This window comes from Metopolophium dirhodum, chromosome 1 (assembly GCF_019925205.1).
Source record: "Metopolophium dirhodum isolate CAU chromosome 1, ASM1992520v1, whole genome shotgun sequence".
NCBI classification, from domain to species: domain Eukaryota; kingdom Metazoa; phylum Arthropoda; class Insecta; order Hemiptera; family Aphididae; genus Metopolophium; species Metopolophium dirhodum.
In genome coordinates, this window is record NC_083560.1 from 103,490,936 (window position 1) to 103,500,075 (window position 9,140).

The following is a 9,140-nucleotide window of genomic DNA, read 5'->3' on the forward strand; positions in this document are numbered from 1 at the left end:
TCGAAACGATGCCCTCTCGAAACCGACTTCAATTTACCAACTATTAAGAACTACATAAAGGACCTATCGGCAAGTTTCTTATGTCATCTACACAAAGCAAAAGGTCCACTGCATTACGGGTTAAATGTCAGCCCTATCAATCGAAGACTAAAACGTGGTCGTCCCCATGATGTCCTAAAGTAGCTTATCTTCAACCTAGTTAATTATTACATTATATTATGTTAATATATTTTTTATAAATAGCCAAAAAAAAAATGTTGTTCTTTATATAACTAAGTTTAGATGATTTTGTCAGGAAAACTTTACAAATAAAAAAAAAATTAACTATTGTGCCTTCGTAGTTCGGGTACCAAATAGATCGCGCACCGATTAAAAGCAGTGAATTCATTTATACGATTTCCAGATTAGATGTACGCACTTAAAAAGTCTAAATTAAATCTCTAGCTATAATACTAATTATTTGCACTTTTAAGCTTTTAACCAATAGGTAGTATCAATTAGAGTATCCAATATGTTACTGAGAAAATCCCACTAAAAGTTGAAGATGTTATTATTGCTGCTTCTAAACGTGACGACAAACACAAAAAATAAAATAATATAAAACCCAATATTTTCATCCCTCAGCTCAGAATTTAAAAATGTATTTCAATAAAATATAAATAAATTTTGCAATGCATTTTTCATGTATTTTACACTAAACATAATATTTTTCATTATTTTGTCAATTTTTGAACTTTAAATGCTTCTAAAAAAAAAACTGTGACTTATGATTTTTAATATTTTTCAAATGTCAATGTAACAATATAGTAGGAGCCTTGTATTAAATTTTGCAATGCATTTTTCATGTATTTTACACTTAACATAATATTAGTAAAAATGTTTTATTTTAACGAGTTATACAAACGTTTTAGTATGAACGCAATCAAATAAATTAGATTAAAATACGCCTGTAAAGAATTTAAGGTTCCTCTTTATAATTCAAGACTCAGGTAAAACTAATTTAAATATAAATTATCACTTTATCACATTCACATTTTAAGGGGGCTGCAGCAGGTTTTGTCAAAAGTCAAAACTAATGAAGATTTGACCAATCTAAACATTAATTTTGTTTGTTATAAATTTGTTGATCAATTATAATCCGTTTTCAAAAATTAAAATCTGTCAAACCAAATTCTTCCAGTTTTGTCTAGCTTATTGGTCTAAAAGTCACTTTTTGTTCATCTGCTGCAGCCCCCTCAATATTATAATATAATAGTCCAAAATAATAGGTATACCTACCGGCTGCCACTGTTTATTGGCTGCGTTTTATACTCAAATGTATGGCCATAATATTATATAAAATTTAATTTGAATTGGTAATAACAATACATTTTGTAGTTCATCTGATTTATTTGACGTAATAATATATTATTATTTTATTCAAGTTTTTTGTGTATATAATTGTATAATGTTTTCATAGTTCCACGATTCCTCTAATATTTCTTGTTTATGAATAAATAAAACTTTTTTTTGTGTCGTTGGATATTTAAACGAAAAATACAAATTATAGTAATATTTTGGTAATTCAAAAAATTACTATATTATATATTTTTTTTTTAATTGATCATTAAGCCCGGCAACTATGGCCATTAGCTGTTTGTTTGTTTATTTGTAGGGGAGGATACTGTTGGTTGATAAACACGTGTGTGTAGTTTTTGGCAGATTTTCAAGTGGGCACCCGTAGGTATCTGCCATGCCCGGGTGGGGGATGGTGGCACTTGTTCTCCGGACACCGTGACTTGCCAGAAGAAAAATGCCACCCATGGCCAAGGAATCGAGCTGGCGTCGGCTGCGTCGCAACTGACGCCTTAGACCACTCGGCCACTCCGTCCCCCCTATATTATATTATTATAGTACTTGATTGACACTTTTCGCCGCCACTTATATATTATTATGCACTGCGACATTTTCAAAATATTTAGATTTATTTTAAGCTTTATATACCACGAACCCGGGGACGGATTGGGCCATAGGGAAATCGGGAAATTCCCGATGGGCCGCGTACTTAAGTAGACGTGAATATAATCTAAGAAATTCTGCCAAACACAACACACACGTGTAAAAACCCTACCGTTACAAATCCCACTACCTACAATCATAAAAACCCCACAATCAGCTAATGGCCATAGTCGCCGGGCTTAAAGATCAATTTAAAAAAAAAAAAAAATCTATCATCTAATAATTAATAAATATTACCATTGATTATAAATTATTCATTCAATGATATTACGTAATAACAGTCTATAATATTATAACGCGAAACGTTGTAAATTGTAATGATACAAGTATACAAAGTCTACAACAGAAACTGAATAATGATATTAATTATCAATAAGTAATAACAATTACTGTAATCAAAAAATCAACTTCCGTGGACAGTAAAATCTATAAATAATTGGTTATTCGGGTTGTCGTCGATCAGATGGACCGCCGGGTTGCGGGTAATGACGACGAATTTTGACGATACAAGTCGATGTGGGTCGTTAATATGAATACCTAATAAGAATATTTTTATTTGAAATTTATATTATTTATATTTAAATATCATTAAAAACCTCGATATCAGCACTCGGCAGTCAGCAGTTCAGCACAATTTGGTTAATTTTACAATTCAATTACTAAGTACTTAACTAGGAATAATTCATAAAATATTTTTTTGTCACGCCTGCACCGAAAGTTTGGTTTTCGACCACGGTTGAAGCGTTCGAAAGCGTCCTTTTTCCGTCCAGCGGGTGGTAAAGTGGAAATCCCCAAAGTGCCGGGCGGAAAAGAAGAAATCCCCAAAAGTGCCGGCCGCCGGGCGCGTATCCCCTGCACAACCAGAAACTAAAATGTATACCTACCACGGTTCTTACAAAACATACACTTTTGGTTACATCTTAAATGTATAGTAATAACCTCCTTGCATGACGCATAAACATTTAAACATATTTAATTTGCACTATTCCTAAATAAGTGCGTCGAACGATGCGTTAGTAAGTTTATTTCACGCAATTTGTATAATAATCTTATCAGTTACAATAATAAAATATACAAAGTGAAAATTGTAATTTTGAAATAAAATAAAATGTCTTCCGTGAAATTGTTTTTGTAGAATTTTTTTTTTTTTTTATAATTTTTATTTACAATCTGTTACAATAAAATGAACAATAAGTAAAATAAATAATAGAATAAGTGGCTTGAGGAAAGGACGGATTTAAGAAGCCTTCCAGTGAAGACACTTTGTCAGCTGTTTATGTACATTTCAATAAGTTAACAATAAAGTTATGAATAGAAATAAAGATTAGGTAGTTAACTAAATAACTAAATTAATAGGTCCCGACACCACCGCCTTTTTAGTATTCTCCTAGGATTGTCGGGTACGTGGGTTTTTGTAGAATAGTCTATAATTGTTGCATAGATCCCTGCATAACCTTTTCCATGAACGCAGGGGCGTGACAAAAAATAGTATGTGTGGCTCGCGCGGGAAGGCCATTTCAGTCTTGGGCGAAATGCGGCACACGCGCACACGACGCCCGCGACTGAAATGGCTCACTTCCCGCCCTTGCCACATAATATATTACAATAGTTATGAATTATAAAATAAAATGGAAATGGATGGATCAGACTGTAGTTAAAAAACGAAAAGGAGGAGCTGAAAAAATTCGAGACAAAAATAAAAAAATACTACTTTTAGAAGTCTTTGCTTCTAAAAGCATTAAATAATTTTTCAATTCTCAGAATAGCGAAGTGAGTTTTAGCTGAACTTTGTCATTATAATAATAATATATTAATAATTAAAAATATTAAACTGTTACTGTACAAAGTACAATAATCTACAATTTATTTTATTGATGGAGAATGAGAGAAACAACATATTTTGCAAAATACTTAATTCAATAGGTACCTATTTTATTTTTTTAATATGACAATATACATTAAATTATTTTAGTGTGATATTCAACTAATACCTACTTCTAAAAACTATAGATAATATTTATCTATAAGTATAAATTATGATTTATTGATTTAATAACAAGGCTGGGCAAATTAATGTTTTTTTTTTTAACTGAGTTTTTAACTTAACTTAAACTTTTTAACTCATTAATACCCATCCTAGTATAATAATTATAGATTTATTTTTAGAGTAATGATATTATTAATTAGGATGAAACTACTACAGATGTTGAAGTTGGAACATCTACTTTAGATGAAGTAAGTCTTGTAATTTATTGTTTTACTTATAAAAGTACTATTAAATTATTATATTTAACTATTCATATTATTCTTATAAAAGTAAATAATATTATTATAACTTATAATATTAAACTAAAAAATATTTGTTGAAATATTATATTACAATTTAATAATTTGAGCATTTGGGTCATTATTAGATAGTAGATACCTATAACCTACGTGTCTTTGTGTCTATTGCAGTTTGTAAATTATCAAACTGATAAATGTGTAATTTTTTTAATTTTGGCCCTCTAGATATATTCAAGAAACCTAAAATTACACAGCTTAATCAATTTTTTAAATATCATCCTCAAAAACTAAAATTAAATGAAGAAACTCCATTTAATTTTCAAAAAGCTTTCTTTAGAAGTAATGGCTCTGAACGAAAATGGTTAACCTACAATAAAAATCCAAAACAATTATTCTGCTATCTGTGTCTTGCATTTTCTTCAGAAAGTAATAATTTTACTAAAGGTTTAAATGTATGGAGTCATACTTATATTCGAACTGATGAACATGATAAAAGCACAGTACATAAAAATTGTGTATCAGCTTTTTTCTCTCCATTCAAATAAACATGATATTGGTTCACTTCTTTTCTGTGAAACTAAGAAAGAGATAAAAAAAAACTGCGAAATTGTTACAAGAGTGATTGAAGCTGTTAAACTTATATAAAAAAGGAAAACGTGGATTGAGTTATAGGGAAAATTAATTTGAAGCAGCACACACATTAGCTAATCCATTTTTTGACCACGGAAATATTTTAGAAATCATTGTTTTTAACAAAATATGATTTTCAAATGAAAGATCACTTGGAAACCGCAATAAAGAAGAGCAGTAAAGCCCACGAAAGTGGTAGTAAAGGAAGAGGATCTTCAGTAAGGTACACTTGCCAGTCGCCCCCAATCTCCCAACAAATAGTGGGCCGGTAAAAAAGTATTTTCCCGGGCTGATCCGAAATTCCAATCCGTCCCTGCACGAACCTATACATATTATCATTTTAGGGCACATTTGCAATTCGTCATTTCCTTAGTTAATATGTGTTTTTTTTTTAGCATTAATTAAAACATTAATTCGACCTACAGTATCACTGAAAAATTACTAACACTATTTATTATATAAATAAACTAAAAAGTATCCTTAAAAATAGAGGCTATACATACCGTTTCTGTTGAGTTGTTTTTCATTTACTATAGTCTATAATAATTTGTTATTTATCATTACCTACGTCGAATAATAAAATAATATCATTAAACGGTGTTATGGGTATAGGTATATTTCTTTCTGTCATTGATCGTCATCGATGATAACCCATTTCCCAAGTAATAGTATTAATTTATTTTACTTATAATACAAATATGAAAATAAAATATTTAATCTTTAAATAAAACGTTTAGTATATATATCACTTGCACAATCAATCCTAATTATTATGGAATACAAGCATAATATTATAACAGTTATTTATTTAGTTATTTATTTACATCAATCAATTAAAAATAACCGTAAATAGCTTAATTAAATATTTGTTAAACAAATCAAAATATACTAGTAGGTAACGATTATGTACTTAGTGAATTAACTATAAAACGTTATTAAATTTTTTACTGGATCATATTATAAATGTAGCCTTGTGTTGCGAAAATTATGTGACCCCTCCTCGTCCTTATTAACAATTCATAATGTCACCACTGACCTATACCACCTTATATAAGATACTCAAATAGTCAAATAAATGAAGTATCTTCTTTTTTCAATATTAATTGTCACATAATATAATTTTGCGTTTGTGTTTTACTGCATTATAACACTATGCGTAACAACAGCTATAGTCTATAACAATACGTCAATACTGTTTGATAACGAGTGTATGACCTATATTTTTTTATTTTTTTTTTTTTATTGAACTTAAGCCCGGTGACTAAGGCCATTAGCTGTTGTAGGGGTTATAAACTGTGGTAGGGGTAAGGTTGGTACGGTAGGGTGTTTTTTACGGTTGTTACGGTAGGTAGCAAACACGTATATGTGTGGCAAGGTTTTTAACTACTATGAACCCGGATGGTCACCCATCCGGAAGCTAGTAGCTGTGGCCGTTACTTACTCCCAGTCGCATTCTGCGACTGGTAGCATCCAACGCGCCACACCAAGTCACATGACCTATATAATAATATTATGAAACCAACCATTAACGAATAATAAAATATTCTGTATGATACCAATAGTATACAACACGATAGTAACATTTCAGTGTAAATAATTGGTCCAAATGTCCAATAACAACGATTGCAATTATTATGATGACGTTTCCCAACCTGAAGTCAAAACATGTAGCATCCTGCTCAATAATGTATCATATACCTCGGAGTCAGTCAAGTAAAGTATTTGAGTAAAAGTATTGAAATACTTTTTAAGTATTAAATACTTGTATCAATTACTTTAAATACTTTCTTAAAGTATCTGTATTTAAAAGAAAATAGGATTATCAAATACTTATTTTTTTTAGTTTATATATTTTCTATTTTTATTTTAATCGTGTAAAATAAAATAAAATATATTAAGAATTTATATAATAGGTAGAAGGTGGGTATATTAATTGTTATTGTAAACTATAATACTCAACCTATCTAAACTTCAGCAAAGAAAATAGATGAGTGTTTCATAGTTACATATTGATACGGTGTAGACGTGTAGTTTATGTAAAACATAAAAATCGGTATTAGGGCCAAAGCAGAGGCGTCATTTGAGGTGTTGCAGTGTATGCATGCCTAAAATTTAACAAAATTGTATTTTGACCTGACTATAATTTTTCTGCGCCAGGCAAAAATGTATATTTTTTTTAAATTGGTCTCAATGAACCGTTACAGTGACATTTGTTGTCTCCGTCTTACAAGTGCGTAACATAGCAAATTGTACGCTCAGTAGAACACGTGTTATCTCCGTTAGTTTAAAAATTAGATCTTATAAAATTTAAAGGTAAGATTATTATCTAGACAATGACATATGATTTTTATTATATTTTAATTTTAAAGCGAGTTATGAGTATTTTAAGATGTATAAACAGTTTACAATTTTAAAATACACATAACTGGTGCGTAACATAAGTTGCTATGTTACACACTTGTAAGACAGCGACAACAAATGTCGCTGTAACGTCCCCTTAAGTATCGGAAACTATGGCTATGTGATATTATGATTAATGTTTTATTATTTATTAAACTATTTAAATGAAATATAAAAATGTATGGCCAATAAACAATATTTTATGTGTGATTGAGGATTTCAAAGTTTTGTTTTATACACTTATATAAGTACACTATTTATGTACTTATAATGTAATTTAGAACTCCTGGGCTCCCACGCGACTTCTCTCAGTGGGGCCCGTTATTTTGAAAAATAAAAAACGTTTATACATATGATCAATCATATTATAAATCATGCTACAAATATTATACAATTTAATCTATTGTATGGCTTTGATTTGTTGTTTGCTACAGGTGTTTACGCAAGAACTGAAAAATCTAAATTTGTACGATATCGATCTGCCAAGTTAACTGGATGGGGAGTAGAAAATGGTGTAGACTATTGGTTGTTAGTCAACTCTTGGGGCAATGAATGGGGGCAGTCGGACAGAATGTACTTCTCAAAATCAAAAGGAGGCACAAATGAATGCCAATTAATTCGGTCGTCATACTTTTGCAGGTGTACCTGAAATGTAATAATATTTTCTTATAAAATAATAGTATTTGTCATATTTAACCAACTTGTTTTAGTAGGATAAAAAAGAGAGTTCCAAAACCTGATCCTGCTGACCTGCAGAACCCTGCAGGACACCAGACAGCAGAACCCGCCGCCAACGGCTGATTCCACCACCGGTCGCGTACGTGCGCGAGATACCCCCCCCCCCCCCCCCCCCAATACCATTGTATGCGTTAACGGATATGTAGCTACATGCAATATCCCTACAGGGACATGTACATGTTTCCCCACCAAATAATATTCAATGTACGCAAGTATAAATAATATGTATGTTCTGGAGCTCTTCCCCCTTACATTTTACATGTAAAAGCACAGGCTCCTCTGTATAGGCAATTCGTAGTGCAGGCTCCTCCGAAACTAGTACTAATTACTCTATATTGGCAACCCGCAACACACATAAACTCGTCAAACATCACAACCGCCACCCGATCCGAAACGTGACCAACCTATATTTTACGCCTTCTCCTTCAAATACATTACCTCCCCTTTTATTTACACTTTAAAAAAAATATATATATAATATTCTGATGTACATTTGTATCGACTATATCATACATACAATATCAATGATATAAATTTATTGATAATGAGTAATTATATAAAAAAAAAATTACGTCCAATGTTATATAGGACCATTCCTCAGAGTCATGGAGTGTGTTGTACAATATCCCGTGCGCACATTATAGAATAATAATAAGCTTGTAGAACATATAAGTATTTTATGACCTGTTATTATCATTATTGTGGTGAATGATGAGCATAAATTACGATTTTACATTTTATTTTTTCCGTTATAAATCATGCGTGATTATAGATAGTAGGTACCTCTATCTATAATATAAATATATCATATTATGTCATATACTATTGCAGTGATCCATAATATTAGATACACTCCTATATAGGTACTATATTATATGGGCCTATATCATATTATCATCTTTAACGCATTTAGTTGTCACTTGTCACTGATTTTTTGAACGATAATGCACCCAAACAAAAGAATACAGAGTGACTTGAATGTTTAAGATAAATAAAATATGTTTTAGAGGGTATATTGGGTATATTATGGTATATTTTAATTATTTATTAGGCATGATTTTAGGGAATTTTTCAGATAAATATAGTTA